The following is a 13079-nucleotide window of genomic DNA, read 5'->3' on the forward strand; positions in this document are numbered from 1 at the left end:
GGCATGGAAGCAACCTAGATGTCCATATGCAGATGAATGGATAAGGAAGTTGTGATACATATACACAATGGAATATTACTCAGCTATTAAAAAGAACACATTTGAACCAGTTCTAATGAGGTGGATGAAACTGGAGCCTATTATACAGGGTGAGTTCAGTTCAGTCACTCAGTCATGTCCAACTCTTTGCAACCCGATGGGCTTTAGCATACCAGGCCTCCCTGTCCATCACCAACTCTTGGAATTTACTCAAATTCATGACCATTGAGTCAATGATGCCATCCAACCATCTCATCCTCTGCCATTCCCTTCTCCTCCCACCTTCAATCTTTCCCAGCATCAGGGTCTTTTCTAGTGAGTCATGTCTTCACATCAGGTGGCCAAAGTATTGGAGTTTCAGCTTCAGCATCAGTCCTTCCAATTAATATTCAGGACGGCTTTTCTTCAGAATGGACTGGTTGGATCTTCTTGCTGTCCAAGGGACTCTCAAGAGTCTTCTCCCAACACCACAGTAGAGTGAAGTAAGCCAGAAAGAGAAACACTAAAACAATATATTAACACATACATATGGAATTTAGAAAGGCAGTAACAACAACCCTATGTGCAAGACAGCAAAAGAGACACAGATGCAAAGAATAGACTTTTAGACTGTGTGGGAGAAGGTGAGGGTGGGACAATATGAGGGAATAGCATTGAAATGTATATATTACCCCATGTAAAATAGATGGCCAGTGCAAGTTTAATGCATGAAACAGGGCACTCAAAACTGGTGCTCTGGGACAACCCAGAGGGATGGGGTGGGGAGGGAGGTGGGAGGGGTTTCAGGATGAGGGAACACATGTGCACCTGTGGCTGATTCATGTCCATGTATGGCAAAAACCACCACAATGTTGTAACTAACCTCCAATTAAAATAAATTAATTAATTAAAAAAAATAGCCCAGCCAGGCAGGCAATAGATGACAGAAGATAGTATAAACCAATAAAGTAGTTTAAAGTAAAGTGACATTAAAATTCTAAAGTAAAGTAACATTCTGCCTCTCAGGTCCTATATATCTTCTGTTAAAAGAAATAGTCTTCAGGTTTATATTTGGTAAAATGCGACTGATAACAACACTGAATGTTTTTGTAAGAATAAAGCATTCCTACAAAACAGTGCCTGATGGTATGTGCATGAGTGCTAAGTGGCTGCAGCTATGTCTGTATGTTTGTGACCCTGTGGACCATAGCCTGCCAGGCTCCTCTGTCCATGGGATTTTCCAGATAGGACTACTGGAGTGGACTGCAATGACTTTCTCTAGGGGATCTTCCTGACCCAGGGATTGAATCTGGAAAGCCTGATGGCATAGTGCCTGATGGTATAGTGCGGAAAAACAAAAAATGATGATTGTAATTATTTTATTGCAATTTAGCATATCACAGGGGACTTCCCCTTCTACTATCCCTTCCACCAAGTTTATGATTGAGGGCTATACTTTCCTTAATTGTTCTTCAACATGCTCAAACTCTTTCTTCTTCCTCACTTTTGCTTCCCCTATTTTCCAAGACTCAACATTCTTCAAAGCATCTAACAGATATTTATATTCTAGATCCCCTGTTTAACCATTTGCTATTATCATTTTTACCTAAATCTAATACAGAGCACTTAACCATTCCATGATTGGCTTTCTCCTTTGTATAATGGGGGAACTTGTAGAACTTATCTCAGAAAATTTTATAAGTATGAGAGGAAAAGTCCATACATGAGATACACAAAAACAATCACATACATCAGTTGAACATAGTGGAGAACCAAGAAATAAACCCACATGTAAATGATCAGTTAACCTACAAAAAGGCAAGAATATGAAGGGGGGAAAAAAAAGACAGCCTATTCAGTAAATGGTACTAGAAAAACTGGACAGTTACATGCAAAAGAATAAAAATGTACTATTTTTTTCACATCATATTAAAATAAACTAAAAATCAATTAAAATCTTGACTATACAACCTGAAACAATAAAAGTCTTAGAAGAAAACATTTTCAGCAATATATTTTTGGTTCTGACTACTTAGTCAAGGGCAACAAAATTTAAAAAGTAAATAAAATGGACTTCATCAAATTAAAAACACTTGGCACAGTGAAGGAAATGATCAATTAAATAAAAAGACAAACGACTGAATGGGAGAAGGTATTTGCAAATGATATTTCTCAGAAAAGGTTAATATAAAAATATATAATGAGCACACATACCTCAATATCAAGAAAGCATTACTGATTTACAAATGTGCAGATAACATAAATAGATTTTTTTTTCAAGGAATACATACATATTGCCAAGAGGTGCATGAAAAGATGTTAAACATCACTAATCATCAGGGAAATATAAATTAAAACCACAATAAAATATCACCTCACACCTGTCAGAATGGCTATTATCAACATGATGAAATAACAAATGTTGGGGAGGATGTAAAGAAAAGAAAACCCTCATGAACTTTAGATGGGAATGAAAATTGGGGCAGCCACTAGGGAAAATAGTGAGGATGTTCCTCAAAAAAGAAAAAAAAAATGCAAATAGAACTACCATAAGATTCAGGAAATCTATTTTGGGTATTTATGGGAAGAAAACAAAAACACTAATTTTAAAAGATGTATGCAACCTCAGTAGTCATGTACGGATGCCACAACTGGACCATAAAGAAGGCTGAGTGTGAAAGAATTGATGTTTTTGAACTGTGGTGTTGGAGAAGACTTGAGAATCCCTTGGACAGCAAGGAGATCCAACCAGTCCATCTTGAGGAAATCAACTCTGAATATTCATTGGAAGGACTGATGCTGAAGCTGAAGCTCAATACTTTGACCACCTGATGTGAAGAGCTGACTCATTGGAAAAGATCCTCATGCTGGGAAAGATTGAGGGCAGGAGAAGAAGGGGGCAATAGAGGATGAGATGGTTGTTTGACATCCTCGACTCAATGGACATGAGTTTGACTAAACTCAGAAAGATAGTTAAGGACAGGAAAGACTTGCATGCTGTAGTCCATGGGGTCCCAAGGAGTTGGACAGGGCTGAGCAAGTGAACAATAACAACAATGCAAGCCCATGTTTCTAGAAGTGTTATTACAAGTACCCAGTGTGGAAGCAATCTGATTGTGTCCATCAGAAGATGAATGGAAAAAAAAAAAAAAAGAAGATGAATGGATTTAAAAAAAATATGGCATACATATATACCACAAAACAAAACAAGTCACATGGACTTGCCCTAACATGAAATCTGCACAGACTAGAATTGAGCTTGGACTAGATATAAGTGGAGCACTAATACCATCTAATTTGAAAAGCCCCTGATGCTGGGAAAGATTGAAGGTGGGAGGAAAAGGGGATGGTAGAGGATGAGATGGTTGGATGGCATCACCAACTCAATGGACATGAGTTTGAGTAAACTCCAGGAGTTGGTGATGGACAGGGAGGCCTGGTGTGCTGCAGTCCATGGGGTCGCAAAGAGCTGGACATGACTGAGAGACTGAATTGAATTGAATAGCATCTAATACAGTCTTTATGCTATGTGTGAATGTCCACGCTATTTGTTCAAACCATAATATCCTGTTATTTTTTTTTTTAATTACTAAATATTGGAAGGACTAATGCTGAAGCTGAAACTCCAATACTTTGGCCGCTTCATGCGAAGAGTTGACTCATTGGAAAAGACCCTGATGCTGGGAGGGATTGGGGGCAGGAGGAGAAGGGGATGACAGGGGATGAGATGGCTGGATGGCATCACTGACTCGATGGACATGAGTTTGGGTAAACTCCAGGAGTTGGTGATGGACAGGGAGGCCTGGTGTACTGCAATTCATGGGGTCCCAAAGAGTTGGACACGACTGAGTGAGTGAACTGAACTGAACTGAAATATTAACTTATAATTCATAACTCATCTCAAGAGATACCTCCTCTAGAAGCCTTGATGATATAATTTCTGAAGCAGCTGTCCTATGCTTCATGATAACATGTAAGGTGGGCATCATAACATCCTGCGCTTTCTTCAAAGAAAAAGTGAAAGTGAAAGTTGCTCAGTCATGTCCAACTCTTTGGAACCTCATAAACTATAGCCCGCTAGGCTTCTCTGTTTATGGAATTCTCCAAGCAAGAATACTGGAGTGGGTTGTCACTTCCTTCTCCAGGGAATCTTCCTGAACCAGGGATCAAACCCAGGTCTCCTGCTTTGCAGGCAGATTCTTTACCATCTGAGCCACACAGTGCTTTCTTCTATAAGACCATTTAAATGATCATGTTTTAATGATCAATTAATTTTCCTCCTGCTGAACTTGACTTTAAACTCCTTAAAAGCAGAGATGTGTTGTTGTACATGGAGTTTTGTATGGTATTTGACAAACAGTTTCTCAACAAGTATTAGTTAAGTATTTATTTATAACTACCAAATCTTTAAAAATCTTTCAGCACAATCAGGGGTGATAAAAATGACATTCACTGAATTCTTATTAGAAATACACATCTGAGGTCAGGATATTTACCTGTTTTCACAAGTGAACACATTTGCCCTGAAATAAAGTGCTATTCTCTTTTGTGATCATTTTTAGCAATCATACAATAACTCTTTTAATAGGAAAAAATGGTAACTTTCTCAGCAATATAGCAGGGACTTTTTTTTTTTCTCCTACATCATTCTCTATGTTATTCTCTATTCCAAGAGTATACTCCCCTTTGTGTCACTGTATTCTATGTTATGCCATTAATATTGCCTGCAAGGAATGAGATTAGCTCATGCTAAGTAATTTAAAGTTATTCAAGCAGGCTTCTTTGTTATGCACAGAAGTGAAAAGCAAAAGGGAAGTCCAACCCAGCCATCATAGATTCTATTCTGAGAATAGGAGCTACTAACATTCCATCAATGCAAATAATGTATCAAGAGATACAATTGCTGGAACCCTGTCATTTACTACTTTCCCACATATATGACTATAAAATAACATAGCACAGTCTTTCATAAGAAGGGAAAAGGAAGATGTAGGTACAGATGATACACAGGCCTTGCTTGTTCAACAATAAATGGGTTCAGAGAATCACCAAACCACCATAGGGAGTGGAAACAATATAGATGATAGATAGATATTAATTTAGAGTGTTGAAATTCTGTATTATCACTGCTGTTTTCATTAATTGTACTAACACTAAAATAACTTTTGTATAGCCCTCTAGGGGCTTTTAAGTATATTTCAAATTTATAGAAAGAACAATCTCAGTAACTGTAACCATCAACAGATACCTTAATTGGCTTTATTTTCATGGTTTCTTTTAAGTACACAATCAGAATTTTCTCTCCTTGGGAGGAATCATGGGAATATAATTTTTAACGGGTTGAAAATGCTTGATGAGAAATGGACTTGGATATTTTCTTTTTGGGGTTTTATTTTATCCATAATCAAGATTATTCATCCCCAATAATGCTTTCCCCTGTATATAAGAATATCTAACAAAGCTTATTTTACATCTATTCACGGATATTAGTTGTTAAATATGTTGTGGCAAAGTCTTTTAAAATTAGTGAATAAATGAAGTAGAACATTAATTACATATGCATTTGATACATCCTGTTTCAAAATTGGAAAAGAGATTTTTCTGTACATTTTTAGCTCCCATTTCTGAGATCTTAAACACAGAATTCTAAAATTAACTATGAATTCTACTGCAATTCATGTGTTACACAGCAAACATATGTTAAATTCTGTCCAATAGTTTTTGCTCAGTAGGCGATTAGTTGATTTACTTATAAAGATCAATTTTCTAATATATAAAAATGCTTTATGTAAATTAATTCAAGTTTGGGTACTTTTCATATGAAAATGGCTACCAAAATTTTTTCCAGCTTTGTGTTTTCATCAGTTCAGTTCAGTTGCTCTGTCCTGTCCGACTCTTTGTGACCCCATGAATCGCAGTACACCAGGCCTCCCTGTCCATCACCATCTCCCAGAGTCCACTCAAACTCATGTCCATCGAGCCAGAGATGCCATCCAGCCATCTCATCCTCTGTCGTCCCCTTCTCCTCCTGCCCCCAATCTCTCCCAGCATCAGAGTCTTTTCCAATGAGCTAACTCTTCGCATGAGGTGGCCAAAGTACAGGAGTTTCAGCTTCAGCATCATTCCTTCCAAAGAAAACCCAGGGATGATCTCCTTTAGAATGGACTGGTTGGATCTCCTTGCAGTCCAAGGGACTCTCAAGAGTCTTTTCCAACACCACAGTTCAAAAGAATCAATTCTTTGGTGCTCAGCTTTCTTCACAGTCCAACACATCCATACATGACCACACTTCGGACACGACTTCACTTTCTTTCTTTTCTTAAGTCACTTTACTTTGTGATAACTTGTTGGCTAATATGCTATCAGGATTGTAAGCTATTGCCATTTTAAAAGACATCCCTCCACTGCTAAAATCATTCCTGATGAATCCTGAGTAAAACCATGAAGTTTCCCCTTTATGCCTTGGTAGCCACATGCTGCTTCCAGGCTTTCACCATGAAAACGTCATGCGATGCCTTCTTCTTCCAGAGTATCTCAGAGTGCTCCCTGGACCAAATGTGTCAGATTTATCTGGGGTGATTGTGAAATTTAAAATCTCAAACCATTCCCTTGACCTGCTAAATCCAAATGATAGGAAAGAATCTGGGAAAGTGTATTTAAAACCAACACAATTGTTTGCCATCTTTTTCTTTTCAGTGAATTATTGGCAATAACTACTGTCGATCCATGCATTTTATCAAAGCTAATTTGCGCATCACAGTCAAGCTAAGATGTTACTGAAGGGCGAATGTTTAATTTGAACAGCTTCCAAAATACTACTCACCTTTGACTGTTACCCTACAGTGACTTGCCCTTGTAATGCTGGATTTACATACTCTGGGTGAGAAAGCTTTGAGGTTGGGTGCTGATTTTAGGTTTCTCTTCTAATTTTGTAATATAGTATGCAAATCACTCCTAGAGAACCTACTTACCAGGTCAGTGAGGAAGGAGGTTTCCACCAATGATTCTTAACTTCAGGGAGACAGTAATTTGTTTTAGAGACAAATTCTCCTGATGTGTAATGCTGCACTCAGTGTACTCTGAAATATGACATGTTGTAGATCCACCCCTTCTGTGGACCAGTGCCTGTTTCAGAAACAAGGATGCAGCTGGCTTGATTAAGCTGACAGCACCAAGATATGTGAGAATTTATGATGTGATGATTTTTATATATACTTCATCAGCCAAATATGAAGATAAATTGTATTGAACTAGCAGCTTTCCAGCTGAAGAGTTTAAATTGTTAGTGTGAAACCGCAACTTAATAATGCCAGGATAAGAACCAGGTTTTATTATTGGTGATAGAGTTTGGGTGGATAAATTCTAACCAATTCATTTAAACTTTCCAACTTTATCTTATGCGTGAGATAGAACAAAATGGAAAAAAATATAGCAATAGGGGAATGTGAAAATAAAAGAAATTTTTAAAAATTCAAAGCATTACAAAGGTCAGCTTCTCTAGGATAAAACATATTTCTGCATTTTAAATTCAACCATGAAGTTTGAGAAGAAATTTATATCATTTGGTCCTACCCTAAACTTACAGAAGGGAGAAGATCAATTGAAAAAACTGATTTGCTTTCTGACTTTGTCAGTACTTTTCTATGGAATCCCAGGCATATTATGCATCTCTCTGGATTACAGTTTCCTTTTATTTAAATTTAGCTCAGTAAATAAGACTTTGCACCCCCATGGACTGTAGCCCTCTGGGCTCCTCTGGCCCATAGAAATCTCCAGGCAAGGATCCTGAAGTGGGTTGCCATTCCTTTCTCCAGGGGATTTTCTTGACCCAGGGATCAAACCCAGATTTCCTACATTGCAGGCAGATTTTTTACTCTCTGAGAGACTAGGGAAACCTGAAAAAATGAGGAGAAAGCCCTTGATTTTGGAGAATTTTCTTGATAATCCATACAGATTTAGTGTACATAAGCAAATTATTTTAAAAATAGGTTCTATACTTAATATTTAAGATAGAAAAAGCCAGCTCAATAAATTATGAATTTTATTGAGAATTTTTAATTTACCAATCACTGTGCTAAGCTGAGATACATTTTCTATTTTTAACATTCACTGCGACAATAAGTTGTAGTATAATCTGCCCACAGTTTCACAATCGGTAAAGTTGTAGCTTGGATACCCCAAAGATTGTGATTGTGAAGTTGTGGTCTTAAAGCTGTTGCCATTATAAATAACTTACCACCTTACTGTGTATATAGTGAGTGCTTGTGTCAGAATAATGAGGCTGTCTTTTAATTCTCTAGCAAATACTTGATGGAATAGATTCCAAATCACAATTTTTTTTTTCCTTCTCTGCTACCTGTCCTTATTAAAGGTTAGTGTCTGTCAAGCATGTCCTGAAAAAGGAAGTGATGAAGGTTGATTAATTCTACCAGATACGTGTACATTCTATAAAATCTCTAAAATTAAAATAGTATAGAACTATACTATTCTATACTACTATGTCTGTAGGAATAGACAGACCAATTATATGGAATAAAAAATTCAGAAAGAGATCCAAGAATATTTGAAAATTTTATGTAAGATTGGCATTTCAAATACTGCAAAAATAGATTATCATTTCAATAAATAGCGTTGGAACAGCTATATAGTCATTTGGGCAAACAAAAAAGTTGGATCCATAACACACACTATGCAACACAGTAACCCCCAACAACTTCAGTGATATAAATATAAAATCATACAAGCAGGGGAAGTAACCATGAGAAAAAGGTGTTACTGGGATTGGAGTCAGCTTTCTAACTTTGTCTGAAAAAAACAGAGGAAGTAAAAGATAATTGGTTCCATTAAAGCAAAACAAACAGGAAAAAAAGGAAAAAAAGTTTTGCATGATAGGAACACTGGAGTCAAAATCAAAAGACCGTAAGCTGGAAGAAACATATCTGTTGCCTTTTATTTTTATCTTAAAAAAGAAACTAATAGACCCAAGAATAAAAATACTAAAACTCACTTAGCAATAATTTTACAAAATAATACACAGATTTCAAAAATTAAAAAATGTTTAAAGACTTAAGAGCATCTGAGAAGATGTTCAGATCCAAATTAAATTTTTCCAGAGATGAGACTGTTTATATTTCTGATTGGCAAGATCCAAAATTTGTCAACACACACTCTTCAGCAAGATGATAAAAAATTTGACATCTTCAAAACTGCTCATGAGAATGCAAAATGAAGAATATATTATGGAAATTATCTGGAAGTATTTAATAAACATCCATAACCTTTCATATTTTATCTAAGAATTTTATTTGTAAAAGTCAAAAAAAGGAAAAACAATTGAAATAAAGTTTACATATTAAAAAAAATTCATGACCATATTATGCCAAGAGAAAATGTATACACAAATTTATTTGTAAAAGAAAATATTAAAAACAGCACAAGCATCCTCCCAAAAGAGGCTAATTGAGCATACTCCAGCATATTCACACAATTATATACTTAAAAAATCATTTATTCAAAAAAATTGAGGAGGGTTTATAATTATCTTAAGATTTGTGCTTAAGAATTTTTTTCTCTCACTTGCCAATACAATTTATTTTTGAATTTTTATACAAGAAAAAAAGAAATAGACCTTACAATTCTACAGACATATACCTCCCTACCTCCTTTTTATTTCTGGATGTATTTTCTTTGCATTTAACAACATCCAGAAGGAAAAAATGAGTGAAATGACAGAAATAGCTACTCTTTATATATTTATGGGTGATGTGAAAAAAACCAATACATATAATAAATCTTAAAAGAAAATAAGATTAAAATGTCAATAGCTATGACACATACATGTAAAAAAAATGTAAGCAAATTTGCTAAATTGTAATTTGGTGGCTTTTCCTATTAACTGAATCAGCTCCACCAAGGTTCAGAAATTTAGAATAGTTCCAAAAACTCTTCACTATCTCTGTCAAGGCTTGTTTTATTTTGCATTTGTGTAAATAAGTATGAGATTAGAGATACCGTAATTATTTAGTTTATGTTGCAAATATAATTGAAATAAAGCCAAAAATAGTGTTACATTGCAGATATTTTAAAAGTATTTAGGAGAAGAAATAAAAGTCAGTTCCAGTTAATAAAGAGTATTTTTTGTTTGTTTTAGCAGTCACAGAAAGAGGTTAAAATCTAGATTGAATGAAATATAGACTGATATCAATAAAATTGGTGTTCAGTTCAGTCGCTCAGTTGTGTCTGACTCTTTGTGACCCCATAAATTGCAGCACGCCAGGCCTCCATGTCCATCACCAATTCCCGGAGTTCACTCAGACTCACGTCCATCGAGTCAGTGATGCCATCCAGCCATCTCACCCTGTGTCCTCCCCTTCTCCACCTGCCCCCATCCCTCCCAGCATCAGAGTCTTTTCCAATGAGTCAACTCTTCGCATGAGGTGGCCAAAGTACTGGAGTTTCAGCTTTAGCATAATTCCTTCCAAAGAAATCCCAGGGCTGATCTCCTTCAGAATGGACTGGTTGGACCTCCTTGCAATCCAAGGGACTCTCAAGAGTCTTTTCCAACACCACAATTCAAAAGCATCAATTCTTCGGTGCTCAGCCTTCTTCACAGTCCAACTCTCACATCCATACATGACCACTGGAAAAAACATTATGAAAAAACATAAATGGGTGTTAGAAACTCCAAAATCCATTCCTCAATAAAAGAAACTAAAATGTTGGCAAAACCATCAGAATCAACTTGTTGTAACTCTATCAAAAGTAACTTGGAAAGTAGTTTATAAAAATTACTGAAGAGCAGTAAAAACACAGCTTTTAATTTGCCCTTCTCCCATTTCCCACTCCCAACCTCAGTGGTAGACTCAAAAATAACAGCTCTCTGTAACAGTAGCAGTACAAAACAAATTCCTAGAAGTACACACTCAACCGACACTGAGTCAAAGAGAAATAGAAAATTAGAGTAAATCTATAACAAGTAAAAGGATTGAATCAGTTAAAACAAACAAACAAGCTTCCAACAACAGAACACAAGACCAAGAAGACTTCACCATTGAATTCTGCCAAGTGTTATAATGAAAAGTTAATGCCAATCTTTCACAAACTTCAAAAGAATAGAAGAGGTAAGCATACTTGCTAAAACAATCTATGAGGCCAGCATTGCCCTTATAGACAAGACAGACAAAGACATCACAAGAACAGAAAACTACAGGCCAATTATCTTATTTCTTATATAAACATTAATCCCTTGACAGATCCCAGCAAACCTAATCCAGAAACATATTAAAATTATTACACACCATGACCAAGTGGGATTTATCTCAGAATTTTGAAGGTGGTTCAATACAGAAAAAACTGGTCAGTGTCCATACCATAGCAATAGCTTAAAAAAAAAAAAAAGTAATTTCTATAGATGCAGAAAAAGACCTTCATAAAATCTCACATGTTTTCATGATAAATAAACTAAAAAAAAATAAGAAGAGGAAACCAGAATTGAAAGAGACATGTGTACCCCAATGTTCATCGCAGCACTGCTTACAATAGCCAGGATATGGAAGCAACCGAGATGTCCATCAGCAGAGGAATGGATAAGAAAGCTTTGGTACATATACACAATGGAGTATGACTCAGCCATTAAAAATAGTATATTTGAATCAGTTCTAATGTGACGGATGAAACTGGAGCCTATTATACAGAGTGAAGTAAGCTAGAAAGAAAAACACCAATACAGTATACTAACGCATATATATGGAATTTATAAAGATGGTAACAATAATCCTGTATACGAGACAGCAAAAGAGACACTGATGTATAGAACAGTCTTTTGGACTCTGTGGGAGAGGGAGAGGGTGGGATGATTTGGGAGAATGGCATTGAAATATGTATAATATCATATATGAAACGAGTCGCCAGACCAGGTTTGATGCATGATACTGGATGCTTGGGACTGGTGCACTGGGATGACCCAGAGGGATGGTATGGGGAGGAAGGAGGGAGGAGGGTTCAGGATGGGGAACACATGTATACCTGTGGCAGATTCATTTTGATATATGGCAAAACCAATACAATATTGTAAAGTTAAATTAAATAAAATTAAAAAATAAATAAAAATATATAATAAAAAATAAGAATAGAAGGAAATGTTCTCACTCTGATAAAAGGCAAATATGAAAATTCCACACAAGTACTATTATACTTAATAATTAAAGACTCAAACTTGTCCCTTGAGGTCAGCTCTAGTCACTTCCATTTAACATAATAATAAATGCTCCAGCTGTAGATATGAAGATGATACCATTCTAATGGCAGTAAGAGAAGAGGACCTAAAGAGATTCTTGATGAAGGTGAAACAGGAGAGTGAAAAAAATGGCTAAAATGCAACATTCAAAAAAGTTAAGATCATGACATCCAGTCTGATCATGGAAGTAGTGACAGGTTTTATTTTCTTGAGCTCCAAAGTCACTGCAGATGCTGAGTGCAGCCATGAAATTAAAAGATACATGTTCCTTAAAAGGAAAACTATGACAAACCTATACAGCATAGCAAAACCAGAGATATCAGTCAGTCAGTTCAGTAGCTCAGTTGTGTCCAACTCTTTGAGACCCCATGGACTGCAGCACTCCAGGCTTCCCTGTCCATCACCAACTCCTGGAGCTTACTCAAACTCATGTTCATAGAGTCGGAGATGCCATCCAACCATCTCATCGTCTGTTGTTCCTTTCTCCTCCTGCCTTCAATCTTTCCCAGTATCAGGGTCTTTTCAAATGAGTCAGTTCTTCATATCAGGTGGCCAAAGTATCAGAGTTTCAGCTCCAGCATCAGCCCTTCCAATGAATATTCAGGACTGATTTCCTTTAGAATGGACTGGTTGGATCTCCTTGCAGTCCAAGGGACTCTCAAGAGTCTTCTCCAACACCAGACTTCAAAATCATCAATTCTTGGGCATTCAGCTTTCCTTATGGCTCAACTCTCACATTCATAGATGACTACTGGAAAAACCATAGCTTTGACTAGATGAACCTTTATCAACAAAGATGGACCTCTGTTGGGAGAGGGACCGCTTT

The sequence above is a fragment of the Bubalus bubalis genome, chromosome 11, assembly GCF_019923935.1.
Source record: "Bubalus bubalis isolate 160015118507 breed Murrah chromosome 11, NDDB_SH_1, whole genome shotgun sequence".
Classification (NCBI taxonomy): Eukaryota; Metazoa; Chordata; class Mammalia; order Artiodactyla; family Bovidae; genus Bubalus; species Bubalus bubalis.